The sequence below is a fragment of the Mustela erminea genome, chromosome 1 (assembly GCF_009829155.1).
Source record: "Mustela erminea isolate mMusErm1 chromosome 1, mMusErm1.Pri, whole genome shotgun sequence".
NCBI lineage: Eukaryota > Metazoa > Chordata > Mammalia > Carnivora > Mustelidae > Mustela > Mustela erminea.
Window position 1 is genome coordinate 61,684,348 of NC_045614.1, and position 21,660 is coordinate 61,706,007.

Sequence of the window (21,660 nt, forward strand, 5' to 3'; positions counted from 1 at the left end):
CCTGGAGATTAACCCCTCACCAGGAAGATGTGCCCAGTGATCTCCAGAGGGAGAAACCAACTACTCTCGATACAAAGAATGGTCTGTGGGCAGAGGACAGCTGCAGATCTATTTTGCTACACCCACACAGTTGACTGACTGACTGATTTTATTACGTTCAATTAGCCACCCTATAGTAGTACATCACTAGTTTTTGATGTAGTGCTCAATGATTCAATAGCTGTGTAGCACCGGGTGTTATGCACATGATTTTTAAAAAAGGAAAATACTCTTTAAAAAGTAACTTGAATTAATTGCCAGCTTCTCCTAACAAGTCCATTGAGGTAAGTCCAGACCTCCAATATTGCCAGGCAGCAACTGGCCGGAGCTGAGCAGACCCCACTTACTCCACACCAGGAGCATGCTCTGCAGCATGACATTCCGTGCCACTCCTTACTGCCCAGTTACTGTCACACCTGCTCGACTCATTCAAACTGCTTTCATAGCCCCAGAGGCATCTGAGTTGGTGACATCCAAGGAAATCTTTCCAAGTGTTAAACATTGGGACCTGACTTAGCTGCTGCTAGGTGGTCGGCTCCTGTGTACGATACATTAACTAATACTGGTTGCAAAGCAATTTAATTACTATAGTGTTATACTACATTTTAATACTTGGAAATAAAATTTCACCATTATTATTACTATTAGTGTGCTTTACTCTTTTTCCTATCAATATTTCCTTGGCTATTCTCACTCGTTTATTTGTCCAGATCAACTTTAAAGTAATATTGTCAGCTGTTCCTGTAACTCCCTTTGGCACACTGAGAGTAACTTCATTAACTTTACAAACGAAAACAAGGAACATTGATAACTTTACAACTTGGCTTGCCCCATTCAGCAACTTCATATCTCTCTCCAAATTTATATTTCCCTTTGTAAAGTGTTATTGTTTTATTTCTATAGATCCTGAACATTTGAGGCTTCAGTCTGCAGAGGTTTTAAATTAGTTAATGTTTTAAAAGATATCTCTTTTCTGATTGTATTTCACAAAGGATGATTGTTAGTGTGTACAGGAGTATACAGATACATATTTATGTATGTGAATACACATATATATTTTTTAAATTTCATCTAGATATTTTGAAACCAGGTCACTTTATTAAGCTTATTTAGTTTCATAGTTTTCTAGTTGCTTTGATCTTTCCAAGACGGCATATATATTGATAGCAAATAATGAGTTTTTCTCCTTCCCAATATGCTAGTCTCTTATTTCCTTTTCTTGGCTTATTACAATATCTAAAACATCCAGAACAATATAGCTAAAATAAAATAATGTAAATAAAACAAAATAAATACAAAATGTAGAAAAATTGTTCTATTTCAAGTCGCACTGAGAGTATTTTTAAAAATCATGAATGTGCGTTGGGTGCCTGGATGGCTCAGTGGGTTAAGCCTCTGCCTTTGGCTCAGGTCATGATCTCCAGGTCCTGGGATCGAGCCCTGCGTTGGGCTCTCTGCTCAGCAGGAAGCCTGCTTCCTCCTGTCTCTCTCTGCCTGCCTCTCTGCCTACTTGTGATCACTCTCTCTCTCTCTCTGTCAAATAAATAAATGAAATCTTTTTTAAAAAAATCATGAATCTGTGTTGAAAACAAAACTTATCTATAGAGACTAGAGCTGGATCAGGGTTGCCAGGAAGGAGTTGCTGAGAGGCTGGGCTCAGTGCATGAGGAGACATCTCCTGAGGAGATGGAAATGTTTCAGATCTCAATTGGGATGGTACTTACACAGGGACACAGATCTGTCAAAAGTCACTGACCTGCATGTTTAAAATTTGTGAGTTTTTATTTTATTAATTTATATCTTTTTTTTTAAGATTTTATTTATTTATTTGACAGACAGAGATCACAAGTAGGCAGAGAAGCAGGCAGAGAGAGGAGGTAGCAGGCTCCCTGCTGAGCAGAGAGCCCGATGCGGGACTTGATCCCAGGACCCTGGGATCATGACATGAGCTGAAGGCAGAAGCTTTAACCCACAGAGCCACCCAGGTGCCCCTTACTAATTTATACCTTAATACAGTGATTTAAACAAAAAATTGGGGTGTTGAGTGCCTTCAAAAGTTCTACTGTGATGATGATGATCGTATTCTCCTTGGACAGATGGCTTCTACCTTCTACCTTCTCCTTGGACAGATGAATTCTACCACTAGTTGTGTTTTCCCTTCATGTTTTATGTATTTTAAACAAATTAGAATGAAGATTTTATCGTTGCAGAGAATGTTTAATATGTAGTTAAACACTATGAAATAAAAATGCTAACATGTGAAATGCCACCACAGCAGAGGCGGCAAGAACCACCTTGCAAGGACCACTGACCAATGACATCATATGTGTGCATGTCTGTATCATGTTATCTGCTGCTTAAAACATTTTAATGTCCTTATGGGTCTGTAAGTGATCCAGCCTTACCTGTTGATTCCCTATGACTGCAGTAACAAAGTATAACAAATTTTCTGGCTTTAAAACAACAGAAATACATTCTCCTACTGTTCTGGAGCCTGAGTCTGAAATGAGTCTTCTGGGGCAAAACTCAGAGCACCTCTGGAAGCTCTAGGGAAGAATGTGTTCCTTCACCTTCTCCAGCAGGTGGAGCCACATTTCCTGGCTCTTCTTCCATCTTCCAATCCCATAGCAGAGCATCTTCTCTGCCTTGGCTTCTCTCACCTGGCCTTTTCTTCTGAAACTTCCCTCTCCCTCGTGCTGACACTGAGACCCACCCGGATAATCCAGGATCATCTCCCAGGTCCCTCACAGAATCACACCTGCAAAGACCCTGTCCACATAAGGAACCATGCACAGGCCCAACTGATTAGGTTGTGGCTCTTGAGGGGTCACTGTCGGGCTGACCGCCCTTCACCCTCTCTCCCGGCACCCTCTCCCCTCGCCTGCCCTACTCCAGCTACACTGCTCCTCTTTCAGTCTCTTGGCCATACCACACCTCCTCTTGCCACAGGCCGGGTTCACATGCTGGTCACAGGAGGGGAGAGACCAGTCTGCGTAACAGAAGGAGAATGTCAGTTCCCAGGATAGCCAGGAGGGCTGGGACAAGCAACAAGGTGAGGACCGTGTGAGCCACAGAGCCCTGAGTAGAGCCCTCTACTGATGGAACATTCAAGGAGACATTCTAGAGAACAAAACCCTCCAACAGAGGTGGGTGTCGTGTCTATTAAAACCCTCTCTCTCCTCTCCCAAACCCTCCAGCCAGCCTGTACTGCTCATTACAGCTTCTACGTGAATGTGTGGAGCTTGGCTTGGGGACCCAGAGCAGCACCTGACACCGGGGCTAGAGCAGAAACCAAGGGTACACGGGGTTGGACCTGGCCCTTGCCAGCAGTCCAGCTGCACCGTGGAAAAAGAGTTTGGCAGACTGGGAGGAGTGACCAGGTGGAGCATCATGATGGAACAGAACCTCACGACACTCATTTCTCCAGAGACCAACCCACCGGCTAACAAGCTATGAGGGGAGCCTGGGAGGTGCCCATGGATCCATCCCTGCCGAGGCAGGTGGCCCAGATGCTCATTTATTGACTTATAGCTGTGGAGAGTCGTGATGCCAGCGCCATTCCCAGGTTCCCCTTCAGGCCCACCAGGGGCGGCACCAAGGTCAATAGATCTTTAACCTCCATAAACACGAGCCAGTGCCGGTGGGGAAAGAGTGGAGATCAATCCAAGTACACATATTGGCACATCTTCAAATTTTCTCCAACAAAGTTGTGGCAAGTTATTTTTCATGAATAAGACTAAGTAGTTTCTTACATGGCTTTAAATTAAATGCAGAATAAGGAAGCCATGAAAATTTCTCAGTACTATTCAGTGAACAGCACTTGTGGCCTCAGGATAGTACCCTTCTTTCTCTGGCCTTCAGCAGCTGGGAAAACTGGGGACCAAGCTGAGGTCCAAGGCTGACTGGCTGGGTCCAGCCTGCAAACACACTGTGTTTAGTGTGGCCCATGTGTTTCTAGCAAAGGGAACAAGTCACCAATTTCAGAGCTAGGAGATTTCTCATGAATGGGAGAGCTGGTGAGACCAGCTGGGACCGAGAAGTGGCCTTGCTCTATTGGGGACAGTGATTCTCAGGTGACCCCGAGATACCAAGGCCCCAGAGCATCACATCTGGGCTCTGGATTTGTCAAAACAGACAGAATATGTCTCTATCCAGGTCTTATCAAGTATAAAAAAATTAAAAAAAAAAAAAAAAAGAATCCCTGGGTCGTTGGTTGGTTAAGCATCTGCCTTTGGCTCACGTCATGATTCTGGGGTCCTGGGATCAAGTGCCACATCAAGGAGCAGGGAGCCTGCTTCTCCCTCTGTCCCTCCCCACCTTGTGCTAACCCTCTCCCTCTTCTTTCTCACTCGCTCTCGCTCTACCTTGAATAAATAAATAAAGTCTTCAAAAATAAGATAAAATTTAAAAAGAATGAAAGGGGCACATACCTTTAAAAAAACTGGAAGGGAAAAATCTTATTTGTGAAGTCAAAATGATTCCTATCTATTCATTCGCAGTTAGATTGCCTGTGCCCCCTCCACCAATTTTCAATACCTCACTGGTACCACTGACATAATTTAATTCTCTGGCCCCTAGAGATATCTGTGATCCCCACATTAAAGGCTCCTCTTAGTTTTAGAATTCAGCTAGGAGACAGGAGGCCAGGGGTCTGGTTCCTATTCCCTGAGACTGAAGATGTATGAATCCACTTACTAGGGGCCCAGAAGAGTCATCCAAAGCAGCCCAACAGACCATCTTATAGGACCTGAAGTGAAAGGGGTCAGGCCTTCTTCAGGTGCTCAGATGAACAAAGAGCACCCATGGCTGATGGCTCTCTTTCTCCTGCAAAGCTGGGGCATTCAGAATCCATTCCCAGCTCTGACGGAGTGAGGTGTCCACCCTCCCCTGAAAGTTCAGAAGACTGTGTCCCCAGGCAAGGAGGTGCTCCCATGGTCTGTCGGCAGCCTCCTGCAGCTCTCGGACTTCCGGAAGCATCCAGCCCCAGTCCCCTGTGCAACTGTCCTGTCAGTGCACAACATCCCATCCAGAGAGGTCAGTCTGCCATCCAGTTCCTGGCAAGGCCCTCCTCCCTGGGCTCTGGTCTCCCCTGAGGCCGGCATCCTCTACCCCAAGTCTCCTCCCACCTCCCAGCAGGCTTGTCTGTTCCCAAGCACTTTCTTTTCGACTCATATCCGAGTACCTGCCGACTCAAGCATAAAAATAAACCCCTTCTCTCAGCATATCCTGCCACAGAAGGCTCACCAACACCCAGACAACTCCTCTGTACTCAGCATACAACTTGAGCAGAGCAAACCAGTCCCCTCACTGTCTCTCCAGCACCCTGACCATGGCCGTGTGCCACTCCTCACTCCTTGCAAATGCCCAGTCACTCAACTGTATCTCTGCACACATTTATCCCTTTGCTTGGAATGACTGCTGTCTCTCACGTCATCCTAGAAGCTGTTAGAGTATCCTTTAAGGTCCAACTCCAGCTGTCCTGATAACTACAGATTCTATGATCCCTATAGGAAGAATGAGTCGTTCCCTCTTTCTTCATAGGCAAATGTCTGTTCACTGCCTCCGCTCCTGGACACTTGTTTGTGGGAGGATCAGATGAGCGCCTGCCTCATCTGTTAGGCTACAGACACCAGGAAGGCAAGGATAGGCCTGTTTCTGCTCACCACTGCACCTCCAGGGCCCAAGAGTAGCTGGTACAGAATTCAACAAAATAAACCCCACCTGGTCATGGTGGATAATCTTCTTAATGAACTGTTGGATCCTATTAGCTAAGATCTTGTTGAGGATCTTGGCATCCATACTCATCAGGGATATTGGTCTGAAAATCTCCTTTTTGATGGGGTCTTTGTCTGGTTTAGGCATCAGGGTAATGCTGGCTTACTAGAAAGTGTCTAGAAGTTTTCCTTTTGTTTCTATTTTTTTGAAATAGCTTCAGGAAACTAGGTATTAGTTCTTCTTAGAATGTTTGGTAGAATTCCCCTGGGAATCCGTTGGGTCCTGGGCTCTCGTTTTTTGGGAGGTTTTTGATCACTGCTTCAATCTCGTTACTAGATATTGGTCCACGCAGGCTGTCAATTTCTCTGTTTCAGTCTTGCAAGTTTATAGGTTTCCAGGAATGTATCCATTTCTGCCAAGTTGCTTAACTTATTGGCATGTAACTGTTGATAATGATTTCTGGTGATCTTTTCTATTTCCTTGGTGTTAGTCATGATATCTCCTCTTTCATTCATAATTTTATTAATTTGGGTCCTCTCTCTTTTCTTTTGGATTAGTTTGGCCAATGGCTTATTATTCTTATTAATTCTTTCAAAGTCCCAGCTTCTGGTTTCGTTAATGTGTTCTATTGTATCTCTAGTTTCTAACTCATTGATCTCTGTTTTGTAATTACACTACTGGGTGTTCACCCCAAAGATACAGATGTAGTGAAAAGAAGGGCCATCTGTACCCCAGTGTTCATAGCAGGATAGGCCACAATCGCCACACCGTGGAAAGAGCCAAGTTGCCCTTCAACAGACAAATGGATAAAGAAGATATGGTCCATATACAAAATGGAATACTATGCCTCCATCAGAAAGGATGAATACCCAACTTTGCATCAACATGAACGGGACTGGAGGGGATTATGCTAAATGAAATAACTCAAGCAGGGAAAGTCGGTTATCATATGGTTTCACTTACTTGTGGAGCATAAGGAACAACATGAAGGACATTAGGAGAAAGAAAGGAAAAGTGAATTAGGGTAAACCAGACTCTCAGAAACAAACTGAGGCTTTCAGAGAGGAGGAGTGGGGGGATAGGTGAGCCTGGTGGTGGGTATTAAGGAGGGCACGTATTGCATGGAGCACTGGGTGTGGTGCATAAACAATGAATCTTGGAGCACTGAAAAAATAAAATATTTTTTTAAAGAATTCAATAAAATATGTGGAGTGAATAAATGAGGAACCAGATGAATGAATGAATTCATCTAACCTACTCTGTGTATGGCTACTTCCTGTCTGATTTATGTACGATTCAGTGCAGAAAGACCACATACACTCTAACAATTAAAACCGCTGTCATTCAAAGCAGGAAAGAATGTCCAAAGGAAAAAAGACAGCCTCTTCAACAAATGGTGTTGGGAAAATTGGACAGCCACATGCAGAAAAATGAAATTGGGCCATTTCCTTATACCACACATGAAAATAGACTCAAAATGGATGAAAGACCTCAATATGAGAAAGGAATCCAAAAAATCCTTGAGGAGAACACAGGCAGCAACCTCTTCAACCTCAACTGCAGCAACATCTTCCTAGGAACATCGCCAAAGGCAAGGGAAGCAAAGGCAAAAAAGAACTATTGGGACTTCATCAAGATCAAAAGCTTTTGCACAGCAAAGGAAACAGTTAACAAAACCAAAAGACAACTGACAGAATGGGAGAAGATATTTGCAAATGACATATCAGATAAAGGGCTAGTATCCAAAATCTATAAAGAGCTTAGCAAACGCAATACCCAAAGTACAAATAATCCAATCAAGAAATGGGCAGAGGACATGACCAGACATTTCTGCAAAGAAGACATCCAGATGGTCAACAGACACATGAAAAAATGCTCCACATCACTCAGCATCAGGGAAATACAAATCAAAACCACAATGAGATACCACCTCAAACCAGTCAGAATAGCTAAAATTTACAAGTCAGGAAACAACAAATGCTGGCGAGGATGCGGAGAAAGGGGAAACCTCCTACACTGCTGGTGGGAATCCAAGCTGATGCAACCACTCTGGAAAACAGCATGGAGGTTCCTCAAAAAGTTGAAAATAGAGCTACCCTATGACCCAGCAATTGCACTGCTGGGTATTTACCCTAAAGATACAAACGTAATGATCCGAAGGGGCACATGCACCCAAATATTTATAGCAGCAATATTCACAGTAGCCAAATTATGGAAAGAATCTAGATGTCTATCAACAGATGAATGGATAAAGAAGATGTGAGATATATATATATATATATATATATATATATATATATATATATAATGCAGCCATCAAAAGAAATGAAATCTTGCCATTCGCGATGACGTGGATGGAACTAGAGGGTATCATGCTTAGCAAAATAAGTCAATCTGTGAAAGACAACTATCATATGATCTCCCTGACATGAGGAAGTGGAGATGCAACGTGGAGGGTTGAGGGATAGGAAAAGAATAAATGAAACAAGATGGGATCGGGAGGGAGACAAACCATAAGAGACTCTTAATCTCACAAAACCAACTGCAGGGGGCTGGGGGGAGGAAGGTCGGGAGAGGGTGGTGGGATTATGGACATTGGGGAAGGTATGTGCTATGGTGAGTGCTGTGAAGTGTGTAAACCTGGCGATTCACGGACCTGTACCCCTGGGGCTAATAATACATTATATGTTTATTTAAAAATTTAAAAATTAAAAAAAAAAAACACTGCCAATGCCCCTGGGTACACCCCTAAAACTCTGAAGGACACACATGACCTGATAATAGAGGCTTCCTCCACAAATAAGCTGAGATTGAAGGCTTACCTCAACTGCGATATTTATTTTGTAAAAAAGAGAAAAATTTATATTTTCCTTTCTTGTGTAACAAAAGATAATTATTCAAAAAAAGAAAAAAGAAAGAACTGATACTCTGGCCACTTACTGGGCGCCAAACCCTGGACCCAATGACAGACTAAACCCAGACCCCATAAACAGAGAACACAGACCCCTGGCCCCAAATCTAGATGAGACAAAGCCAGCACCTGGCCAGTGCCCTTGGGGCCAGCCCACTGTGCCAGGGACATCGGCAAGGCAGACCTGCAGGTGGTCATCCTTGCTGCAGGCTCATAAGCCCTGAGGCCCTGACATGCAGCAGCCTGGGAACAGCTGGAGCCAGGTCACTCTCCTGTGTTGCAGGACTACCCTGTGAAACAGTGCTGGCAAAGCTGTCTCCTGAACCACTGAGTGGCCATGAGCAGGGAGGTGCTGGTGCACACATAGGACCCACACAAACCTGAGTGCCCTTGAACTTCACTCTACACGGAAGGCACTGCATGTTTGCAAAGTGGGGAGAAGGACTGAGGTGTGTCTTCCGGGGATCTTTCCTATTTTCCCAGCTGCTGGGTCTTCTAAAGCTGGATGGCTCAAGGCCTGGATTTGCAGACAGCCTTCCCCCTGTATGCTCTGGGCCTGCTTCCCAAGACACCCCTTTTTCTTCCTGCTAGCCTTACAGATGTTATCTCAGCACAGAGGTCCAGAAAGGTGTTCTGCCCTCTGGCCAGACCTCCTCCTGGACTGCCCTTCTGCACCACCACTGCTGATGGTCAGGCACAATCCCAAGCCTGTCTTCCCCCCACATGCCACTGAATCTTCTGGACTCTTCCAAGATACCCCCCAACCCATTGATGGATATTCTCCCAGCCTGCGGCACTAAGGGACATGCCATGTGGTGGAGGGCTGAAACCCATGCTCCGTGAGAAGTCATGGAAGGTCAAAAAGGAGAGACCCAGGGCAGAGTCTTTCTCCGCAGTAACCCCAGAAGGGTCTTAGGGAAGGCATGAGACACTACTGCAGCAGCTGAAGCTCTGAGGTGGGAGAGATGGGTATACAGGTTGCAAGCCCCCCAAGTGAATGCTTCCTAATGGTACTGGCCAGTACACAACGGGCTGTCCCGGATGCATAAGGGTTGAGAGTGCCGTCTGCTGAGCCATGCAAGTGGAGGACAGCTAGGAGGGATCACGAGCCTCATCCTGAGACTGGGAGACAGCCGTCAGGAAGGAGATGCTGGGTCGAACTGAGAAAGACCCACACTAGCTGGGATGTCCCCACAGGCTACCAAACTAAATGTAAACTTAATTTCACACACTAAAAATTACATCATATATTATGATTCCATATGTGCTAGACAAATACACACCAAAACGTTGACAGAGATTATGGGCACTCTCTCTTCTTCACTTACGTATATTGTCTAAAATCACAGACTAACTCTATAAAAACGTTTAGGCAGACAAAGCAAAGCCTCAGCAATTCATACAGCATTACCTGAGCCAATCCCAGGGCATAAACAGACCAGGAGAAGCAAGTGCTAGAGTGTGTGCTCCCCCGAGGGCCTCCCGCAAATGCCAACCTCTGCACAGGCACCCCAGGCTGCCTCGACTCTCCAGGCTGCTTCTACTCTTGGCAGAGAAGGGCCTGGAGAAATCTCAGTATAACAGGCCCCACAGGTCCCTGAGGAGTTCATTCCTCAAGGTCAAGAGGGCTGCAGGTACCCAAGAAAGAAGCCATGTTTTATGATCACCTTCACTTCGGAGTCCAAAGGCTCATGGGCATATGAAGAAGCTGTGTTCACGGAGAAAACACAGTCCTGTTCTCTCTTAAGGGCCCAGTAGGCTGATAAACAGGCTTCCAAAGGGACTGTCATCCACTACAAAGGTTAGACCAACCCTGCCTGCTAACTGCCCCAACCCAGAGAATTGGCTGGGACATCAATTCAGACTGCCAATGATCCTATTTTTGGGGGTGCCCTGTGTACTCCCCACATACCAGGGACGGAATGGCAGGCCTGAGGGTTGGCTGGAACAAAGGCCATGGCCACAGTCAAAAGAAGCCCAAGGTCAGAAGCACACTCACCTACTGACACAAGAGGATTTCACCTGGACCAGGCCCTTGATCTGGGCCTCAACTTCTGCTCCTGTTCCTCTTGGGCAAGGTAGCTGTTTCCCCTGTGTTGGAGAGTCTATCCCACACTCAGATCCCATCCCAGTAGCCTGCAGTTCATGCTCCTCACTAATCTAGATCCTAATGACTTCCTCAAGCCCATCCACCTCGTCACCAACTCCAGCTAACGTCCTCCAACAACTGTTTCCCGCAAGCCTCAGATATTCCTCTCTCTGCATCGTCCTTACACAATTCATTTACTCATTCATTCAACGGGTATTTTTTTTTTAAAGATTTTATTTATTTATTTGACAGAGAGAGATCACAAGTAGGCAGAGAGGCAGGCAGAGAGAGAGAGAGAGAGGAGGAAGCAGGCTCCCTGCTGAGCAGAGAGCCCGATGTGGGACTCGATCCCAGGACCCTGAGACCATGACCTGAGCCGAAGGCAGCGGCTTAACCCACTGAGCCACCCAGGCGCCCCTCAACGGGTATTTTTAAGCCTTTCCTTGAAGCCAGTGATAATGAGCTCTAACCATCTTGGGCATTCCTCCCTTTGATTTGTGAAGAGACACCAAGCCAGTCTGGTTCATGAGAGACTGAGTCTCTGCTTCCCATCTCCCAAAATGCTCATGCTTGAAACCCATACACCACACTGTGAGGAGCCCAAGTGGTCACATGGAGAGGCCCCCTAAGGGTGTTCCTGCTGCAATTCCAGGGACAGCCAGCAGCAACTGTCATGTCATGTAGTGAGCTAGCCTGTGGTTAGCAAGCCACCACAGCAGACACAGCAACAGAGCAGACATCCATTCTCACAGAGCCCTACCCAAACTGCAGATTGATGATCTAACTGAATGACTGGCTTGAAACAAGCCACTAAATTTGGGTGTGGTATGCAGAATGGTAGTAGGTAACAGGGACATCTAAGGAGCCATGTCCCCACTCTTCATTTTCCCCATCTCAGATAAACTAATAATTACCAAGCTTCCCCTGAGTTCTCAGGTTCCGTGTAACTCCCATGTAATTCATTCAGTCCTCCATGATCATTCCTTCCAACCCCTCTCCCAAGCCTCCTGCCTCAGTGAATGGTTCTGCCAGAAAACCAAAACCCTTTCCTATAACCCATCCCCCACCCACCTCAACACCACACCCAACCTGCTCATCCCCATGTTTCTGCCATGCCTGTCCCCTCCTCTCCAGCTCATGGACACCACCTTCAGCAGGGCCCTTACTAGCCCCTAACCCATCTGTCCACCAGAAGTAATACTTGTGCTTCACATTCACATTTGACATCACATCTCCAAGTCACCCGCTTGCCCAAATATCCTCAAGAGCTGTCAGCTCATTACCTGAGAAAGTTGAGATTTTGCGGCCACACATTTAAGGTCCTTCGCAATCTGGGGTGGGGAGCATCCATTTGAAGCCTGTCTCTTTCTAGAACATAGTCATACATCGCATGGCCTAGAAGGAACTTCCCGTGGACCCTCACGTGGGCCGTGCCTATGTTCACACTACTCTTTCTGAGGTTCCACACTGCTCAGACTGAACTCCTGCCAAACCTCGGGGCCAGCTGAAGTGCCTCCTCGTCTTTGAGGCCGTCCCAGTTTCCTGGACAGAGCCTGATATCTTCTTGCCCAGGATTCCCAAGCTCTTTTTCTGAACCCCCCTGAAGGCAAGCCCACACTTGCCGGGTGGCAACATGAAATGCACACACATCGACTCTCCCGTCCTGGAGTGCGCTGCCTCGAGATGGAGGCTGGCTGACTCACTGCTGCAATCTTCAGAGGAGGGGAAAGCACTTCTTCTTTTACTCCTCAAATTAGTACTGAGTGGCTAATATTTGCCAGACTCACGGTCTAAGTGTCATGGTGCATCTGTTAGCTGAAAGAGACACGCTTAGAGTCTTCTACTATGGCAGCAAATCCTAAAAATGAAAATGTAATTATGACCTGTGACAAGTGCTCTGAAAGAAACCCAAGGAACAGGAGCAGAGATGGGGGCCAACCAACCACACACAGCACCAAGAGTAAATGAATGAATAAACAAACGATTGAAAGAGCTTCACTCCCTTGCGGAGCCGTCTGTGCTTCTCAATGCCCTTTCGTGCTGAATCATTTCACGTTCAGTCCAACACCAGACTCACAAAGCATCTCTAGGATGTTCACCAGGAAGTACAACCTTCTGTTTTTGCAGATGAGAAATCAAAGGCCCAAAAGACACATGACAAAATGCTCCACATCACTCGCCATCAGGGAAATACAAATCAAAACCACAGTGAAATACCACCCCACACCAGTCAGAATGGCTAAAATGAGCAAGCCAGGAAAGGACAGGTGTTGGCGAGGATGCAGAGAAAGGGGAACCCTGTTACACTGTTGGTGGGAATGCAAGCTGGTGCAACCACTCTGGAAAACAGTATGGATGCTCCTCAAGAAGTTAAAAATAGAGCTAGCCTATGACCCAGGAATTGCACTACTGGGTATCTACACCAAAGATACAGATGTAGTGAAAAGGAGGGCCATATGTCCACAAAAGCCAAACTGGAAAGAGCTGAGATGCCCTCCTACAGATGAATGGATAGAGAAAATCTTGTTCATATCTACTATGGAATATGGCACAGCCATCAGAAAGGAGGAATACCTACCATTTACATCAACAGGGATGGAACAGGAGGGTGTAACGCCAAGTGAAGTAAGTCAAGCAGAGAAAGACAATTATCACATGCTTTCACTCATATGCAGAATATAAGAAATAGCACAGAGGATCATAGGAGAAAGGATGGAAAGCTGAATGGGAAGAAATCAGAGGGAGACAAACCATGAGAACTCTTGACTCTGGAAACAAACTGAGGGTTGCTGGAAGGGAGGGGGTGGGAAGATGGGATAACTGGGTGATGAGCATTAAGGAGGGCATGTATCTGTGATGAGTATTGGGTTTTATATGCGAGAAATGAATCACTGAACACTACATCAAAAACTAAAAATATGTTGTCTAATTGACTTTAAATAAAAAAAGAAAGAAAGAAATTGACGGCCCTAGAGGATTTGCCCAAGATCATCACACATGTCAGTACCAGAGGCAGGACTAAGGCCCTGACTCCCAGTGCAGACTGCCTCCACCGCCCTCGCTGTGGTCCACTCCTTGCCCGAGAGTCTCCCATTTGCTGCTGCCTGCCATCTGTGGTTTGGATCCCTGTATTCAGACAAGAGTCTGAACCAGCAGAAGGCAGAGAGAAATGGCATGTTTTGGGGAAAGGAGTTGCAGAAGTTAACTGGTTTACAACAGAACAGCTCGGAGCTCGCCTGGTGCCTCTGGTCACTGCTCCCGTGGCCTGGAGCTGGAGGGACCCCCGACAAGTCGTCACTTTATTATTATTTCTTTATAGTTTTGAATTTGGTCAAACATCCTAATACAATGGTATTTGGATATTATACACAGTGGGCCCTTGAACCATTCTCCCAGTACAGAAGATATGGAAATAGACAATCCTTTACATAATTTCACAGAGAAAGAGATTCCCAATTAAGCAATTCTTAATCATTATGAAAATGTTTCTCATTTCTGTTTAAAGAAGCAAATGATAAATTAACATAAATGCCAAAGGAGTGAACACAAGCAGTGAAAGTTCAAGGATATACATCAAGATGCTAATCGGGGCTGCTTCTGAATGGTAGCATTAAAACGGACAGTGGGGAGCCTGCTTCTCCCTCTCCCACTTCCCCTGCTCATGTTCCCTCTCTCACTGTGTCCCTGTCAAGTAAATAAATAAAACATTTTTTTTAAAAGTGACCTTTATTGTATAATTTTCTGTATATTCTATTGTGATTACTTGCTTTCATAACCATCAAAACATAAACTGTCACCAAAAATAAATAAAAGATGTCATTATATGAAAAAAATTACTTTCCTGTGCTATTTGAGAACAAAATCTGTCAGCATGGTTTATTAGGTCACAATCCAGAAAATCAAGACTGCACTTTTAAAAATAGTTGGGTAGCACAGTAGAAAATCTCAAAGAGCTTGATCTAGATTCTGGGGCTATGCTAGGCAGTGGGGTAAAATCTGGGTCAAGTGTCAGGTGGTTTCCTGGGTGAACTCAGAGGGTTGCTGTGATGCTCAGTAGGCAAACACATGCACATTTTTAGCATAATTTGTTGTATATTAAAAAGCTTCAGGAGTTCCTGACTCAGTGTGAATACTGTAAATCTCAACTGTTGTTATTGTTGGTTTTTAAATTATAAGACTTTGGGAACCAAATTGCTCCAAAGCAGCCAGGGGAGCAAGAGACCTCCGGGGCACACTGTCCAGAGCCCCGTGAGGGAGCATCTCGCCTTCAGTTCCTAACACCACTGGAGGCAGGCAGGGGAGGGGCTGCCAGTGCAGCTGAGGCTCATTCAGGGGGTGTCCTCCTCCCAGGGGGACCCTGCGCAGGCCCTTCCAGACTGTCTGAGTGACCCCGAGGTCCTACCTCTATAGCTTCTCTATGAGGGGCTGGGCTTCAGTCTCAGAGCATGAGGCCTGGACAAGGGTTTCCAAACACGGTTTCTGCTGCCCCAAACCCAGAGTGCTGGCACCTGTGGAGAAATCCCTGACTGCTCACCAAGCAGCTATAGGTACAGGGTTGGCTAACCTGACTCGGTCATCCTACCATTGAAAGAACAGACCCTGCCTACAGCCCCACTGGTCCCTGCTGCCTCTGACTGTGAATGGGGCCCACAGAAGGCCAGCCCTCATCAGCAGTACCCCTCCTTCCTTGAGGAGAAACCAGTCCCTGGTGGGCACTTGTCTCCTTTATAGGGTGCTTACCAATACCCTCTACGGCCCACAGGCCCTGCCCAGAACATGCCCACACCCACCTGACCAGGCTCAATCACCACTGTGTTTCCGGGGCCAGGCAGGCAGCCATCTTCCAGGAGAGCAGCATCAGGGGTAGTTCCAGGGGATGATGATGCCACAGACCCTGCCATACAAAAGAAGAGGGACTCTGTCTCTCCACACAGCCAGGGGGCCAGAGTGCACCTGCCAGTGGTGTCCTCTCTCTCAAGCCGACACCCACTCGGCTCTGCCCTGCTCACTCCACTCCACAACACTCCACTCCACAACACTCCACTCCACTCCAGGCTTCCTGATATGGAGCGAAAGGTCCCCTGAGAGATAGCTCGTGCCTGGCTTTCCAGTCCCTGATGGGGCAGTATGTTCAATCTGGCAGTAGCCCCTCTTCCCAGCAGGGCATGATGGCAGGGAAGTTTCCGATGGGAGCTGTGAGACCTGCCTAGGGACAGCTGACACCAGGCAATGGGGGAGGGGATGGCAAGCAGGGCCTGGGAGAAGGCGAAGGATCACACAGGCAGTCTGAGAAGGTATGGGAGAGGGGTCGGATCACATGGTGGGCCAGGAGGAAGCGGGTGAGGGTCTTCCTAGGCTTGAAGCCAGGGTGAGTCCCCTGGAGAGAAGGAAGCAGTCTGCCCGGGAGGCCTGATAAGACTTGCCTGCTGTGCATTAAGAGATGGTGCCATCAGTACAAGAAGTGTCTCCACCAAGGGGAGGCCCCACAGTCCTCGGGGGCCTAATGATGACACGTGTGGTCCTAGCAGGCATGTGGCCCTGCCTTCCCCTAAATCCTGTAAGATGCGGGCTCTATCTTTATCAGTGTCAGACAATTACTGAGCCCGTCCACACAAGAGCTCCGCACAGGCTACATGACTTGTTTTCTTTGTCATCATATTCATGATCATCATCACCATCAGAACGTTTCCCAAAAAGATGACATCTTAGCTAAGCCCAGGCGAGGGGAAGAGTGTGGATGAATGCTAAGGGCAGGACCAACAGGACCAGCACTTTTCTTGGGAGCAATGGGTGCACTGAGGGTTTGGGAGAACCACTCCCACCCCCAGTACACCCAGCAGGGTGAGACAGTGGAGGAAGCACAGCGAGTGTTCCCAGGGAAGGGGGTGAGGTCATCAGGGTTGTGAAGGCTCCGAAGAAAAAAAGACACGAGGGAAGTCCCACTGTCGTGGCTGATCGGTACTCCCCAAAATTTACGTGTTGAAATCCTAACTCCAGGAATTAGGGTTGTTCCAGATATCATTAGTTAAGATGAGGTCTTACTCAAATGGGGGGGTGCCTAACCCAAAATGACTGATGCCTTTATAAAAACAAAGTCATGTAAAGAGAGACTAGCAGGAGAACACGATGTGAGCATGAGGGCAGAGATAGAGAGACACCAAAGATTGCTGATAAAGCCCAGAAGCTAGGGGAGAGGGCTGGAGCAGATCCTCACACCCTCAGAAGAAACCAACCTTCTGACACCTGTATCTAGAGCTTCCAGCCCCAGAACGCCGAGACAGTAAATGCTTGCTCTTTGAGCCTCCTGGTTTGGGTACTTTGTTACGACGGCCCTAGCAGACTCATACACCTGCCGATATAGGGAAAACATCCTGCTCCCCCATCTCTCTGGGAGGCTCACCATCAGCGTCTTCCTCAGTCTGACAGGACAGCCAGCCTGAGAGGCACCTGGAAGATCAGTGACCTCACAGACTCATGTGCCTGGCGCCAGTGTTCACCCGGGCCCTGGGCCCCTGCCATAGCCTGCGCCAGAGGAAGGGGCTCCAAGCACTCCGGCTCTGCAGGGCTCTCGCTCCACACTCTGACATCTTGGCTGGGAGTTCTTTGTTGTGGGGGGCTGTCCTGGAGTACTCCCTCCGTCTTGTGTCCTCTGGGGGAAAGGCCAGGTGGGCGCCCTGCCCTGGAGTCTGTGCCGTCTCCCCCCAGCCTTGCCCCTCTCTGTGGGCTACAGGAGAGGGTTTACTATGTCCACAGCCCACTCTCCTGACAGGAGCCTCCCTCACCAGCAGGCTTGTCCTTCAGGACCTGGTGTGTCCATCTGTGCTCATTTCTGTTGATCCAAGAGACATTTGAAACCCTTCTCCTTCTGAAATACCCCAGGAAGCCAAGTGGCTCTGACCACCATCCATGGGGATGTGAGGTCCCTGCTGGTGGGTCATGGTGTCCCCACACTGTTGGGGGCACAGAGCATGTGGGAAGGCTGGCTAGGTGCTGACCACACTGGGGCTCTCACCCATCTTAGATGATTTTAGAGGACATTCCTCGGTGTGCTTTCCTCACACAAGTTTCTCTCAGGTTTGCTCCTTGGGGTCCCCCTAGCTCTGCCCCACACCTTCGCAGAGCGGCACACCATGCCCGGTAAGGACGCAGCAGAGCTCAGTGGGGGCTGTGTCGGGTTCTGCTGTAGCAGCCCCAGCAGAGCTGCTGGGAGAACTCTCTGGCTGGTCTCCCGGTGCGCCTGTCAGTGAGCCTCACAGCCATGCCGTGTGGCGGGGGTGCATCTGGGGACTGAAGAGTCAATGGCAAGCTGCCTTTCATAGGGTAGAGCCCCTCCGCCATCCCCAGGCAGTGTGAGGGGACTTCTCTCTCCCTAGGCTATTGGGCCTCACTGCTGGGTGTAAATCATTCCCCCATCCCTAGCCTGTTCTGTGTGCAGTGGACACTTGACTTTCTCCCTTGGAGTGCCAGTTCCTATCCTTTGCCTATTTCTCTATTATGTTGTTCCTGTTCCTTGGTTCTGTGTAGTTCTTTGTTTTGATGCACAGTCATCATTATAATCTTTCCAGATAAAATTTTTCAGGTGCACCCTCTACAAAGCCTGACTGCTGGAGGGTTATTGAGGGGATTAAGTAAAATTACACTTACAAAGTCATTACAACAGTGCCTGGCACAGAGCAGGTACTTTGGGAATGAAAGCTGTTTCATTTGCTAGAATGTAAGTCCCCTGAGGATAGGCATTCTCATCGGCTCTGGTCATCACTGTATCTCCAGCACCTGAACTGCCCAGTATGTAGTGACTGTCGAATAAACAGACGTAGGATAGATATGCAGAAACGGGATGAGTGGCCACACAACATTCCCTATGAAAAGCACCCGGTGTGTGGAGAAATTCACCCTCTGCTATGACTCACCCAATAGGCTCCTTTCTGCTCAAGGTCAGGTTGCAATTTGGTCTGGCATGGTTGATAGGGATGGTGGAGCCCTGGAAGAAGCACGGAGTGGGCGGCGGGGGAGGGGGTGGTCACTGGGAGGGAGCTCCACTGTTTCCTCAGTGGGCAGCCAGACTGTCTGGAGTTCAGAAATCAAGAGTTTTGTCTGTGTCCTGAAGCCCCCATGAACCAGACAGGTAGAGACCCAAACTTTCCAGATTATGTATGACAGGGGCATCTGAGGACTCCAGACACAGGTGGAGTGAGCAGCCAACAGGCACAAGGTGCCTGCTGCACAGAGCCTGGCAGAGTCCTCAGGTGGGAAGCTGGTCCTGGTATAGCTAAGATCTCTGGCTTGGACATTGGGGCAGAGAAAAGGGGAGTGAGAGGCCAAGTTGCCTCTGGAGGGTGCGCTAGCCCAGGAGGGCCCGGGGTGGGGCAGCTCCTGCCAGCAGTGATGCAGCAGCAAGAGGAGCAGAAGGTGGGCCTTCCATCACACCTGCACCCCTCCACCCCATGGAGAGGACACAAGGCATGAGCCCCAAATACGGCACAGACCCATGAATGCCTCGGTGGTGGGGGTCCCACCACTGCCTGTAGTGGGCAAATCTCTGAAAATGGGTCCCATGGTCCCACTCTGATCCCTGTGATCTGGGAGATGGTGAGCTACTCCTTTGCAAAGATGCAGAATGGCAGTTGACCTTAGGAAGAGATGATGCAGGTGTCCCGAGCACCACCTCAGGAGCCCCCACAAAGGCAAAGTTTTCTCCAGTTCATGGCAAACGGATGCCAAGCCTGAAAACAGCAAGGGGATGGAGGACTGGGGCAAGGGCCAGAGCAAGGCCTGCAGTGGCTGACAACAGCCCCCACCAGCAGTCAGCAAGGACCTGGGCCTCAGTCCTGCATCAGCAGGAGCTGAACTCCACCAACACCTGAATGGGCCACAGGCAGGGGCTCCCCAGAGCCTCCAGCCAAAGCCCAGCCTGGACACACCTTGACACTGTCCTTGGGAAACCCCGGCATGGAACCCAGCCTGAAGTCCATCTGCAGAAGTGGGAGCTGATCAACAGGGTTCTTTTAAGCCAGTCAGCTGTGGTCATTTGTTATACTGCAGGCAGGCCAATGCACTGCCCTCGGAGTTTCCTGCTGGGCCCAGCCTGCCTGTGTGAACTCACTTGGTGGGCAGGAGCCTCAGCCTCACCTGAATCTTGTCGCACCAGCCAGCAAAGTAGCAGAAGGTCTGGACGGACATGCCCACATGGTTCTTCAGGGCCAATGTGCAGACAGCACCTGCATCCAGAGCCTCAATGATGGCCAGCTCCTCCTGACGCTGTTCCATGAGGTCCGCCAACCTGGCCAAGGCGGGGTGGGGTGCAGAGAGGAGGGAGATAGGCTCAGGCCTGGAGCTGCCTGGCCTGTTCTTTTAAGGCCCTTCTTCAGTGAGTCAGGGGCTCTGCCCTGCTCTCCCAGCTCTGCCACATTCTGATGTGCTGACCTCAGTTTCCCCATCCATGAGATGGAACAGTAAGGTCTCCTTGGCCAGCTGAGTGTAAGAATGGTGCCCTTCTGGCCCTCTCCCCTCTCTTTTCCTTTCTTCCTTCCTAAAATATTGATGGATTTACTACTTCATAATGATGCTTACAAATGATCCTGAAAATAGTCCCTCTGCCTCTCTAATAAGGAGGTCACCATTCCAAAGGCCACCCTCTCTGTCTCTAGACAGCCTTGACCAGGAGAAAGCATGTCTGGCTTCAAGCACCAGCCGGTCTGGTAGAGTATGTCCCCAAGGATGGCATCTGTGGGGAGGGTGGGGAAGGGGGATGACGGGAGAGATTCAAGGGAAGGTCATCTACACAGCCCTTCTTAAATGGGAGCACTCCGACAGCCAGCTGCCCTCCCATGTTTCTGGTGGGTATACTGCTAGGGCAGCCTGGGGATTAGGACTCTGCCCCCTTCCCTGATGTAAGGGAGCTCAGGGAGCAGCGTGCCCAAGGGGCAGGGTGGACAGGGGAAGGTGGGATCTAGAGCAGCTCTCAATCTTGTACATGGGGGAGCTCTGGCCCAAAGTCTGGAACCAATGCCTGCTGAGCTGCTCCTCTCTGCACATAGCTGTGGCACATCCTCAACCCTAACTACACACTCACACTCTCCGGGAAGCCAACCTTCACCCCACATCAATCATATCTCCCTGCAGTGTCCTCCTAGCACCCTCCGTCTTTCTTCAAACCTCGCCTGACTGTCACAGATACCCACTTAGACAAGTACTCCAGTACTGTTTGCCTCCCCTGAAGGGCTGGGACAGTGTTTGGTCTCCTGCTCCCTCCAGGACCTCCTGCACCCACCAGCCACACAGTCAGCATGTGGCACAAGGCTGCTGAGAGAAACTGGACCAAACAGACACAAGCAATCTAGTGGCAGAGCCACACTGTTACCTCAGAGACAGTATATACCAGGTAATTCTCTAGGTAAGAAAAACAAAGGTGTAAATCACTCTTTGAGAACTATTCTAGACCAGATAAGGAAAACACCATGTTATGGCATTTCAAGGACTAGGGTTTCATCAACTAGAAAAACATGTGTCTAAGGTATAAATCTATATTACACATAAGCCAAAGATAGACTCTGTGTATTGGCCCCGAGGTTGTTCACATCTTATTCACAGGGTGAGACCTGTCAGCTCAGACACTTGCTGGATATACGTTTATGTATCCAGCTATTTTAAAAATAGTCTAAACAAGCAGACTTTGAGCCACTTAGGGCCTTGTTGCTTCGCATCCTCCAGGAACCTCACTTGACAGATGTTATCATTGGTGAGATGGACCACACAGTTGTAACTGCTGCCCCTCCCAGGCTTCTGACCCAGAGACTCCTGTTCTGCTACTGAGACATGAGAGCCCCCTCCAGGATCTCCTGACCCCCAAGAATTCCCTTGCACCCTTTCCATTCTGAGTAGGCGCCCCCACTACAATCTCTGGAGG

At 48.3% G+C, this 21,660-nt stretch overlaps 1 protein-coding gene across 2 annotated transcripts in view; it reads right to left on the bottom strand.

Moving 5' to 3' along the window:
* Positions 1 to 21,660, bottom strand: part of MOBP (myelin associated oligodendrocyte basic protein) — a 182,792-nt gene that overhangs the window by 148,416 nt on the left and 12,716 nt on the right. For both annotated transcript variants that reach the window (XM_032345989.1, XM_032345821.1), the window contains exons 4-5: positions 19,884 to 20,034; positions 15,545 to 15,648 (exon numbers count right to left, since the gene is read on the bottom strand). The gene's annotated coding sequence lies outside the window, so the exon portion shown is untranslated. The remainder of the gene's footprint in view (positions 1 to 15,544; positions 15,649 to 19,883; positions 20,035 to 21,660) is intronic.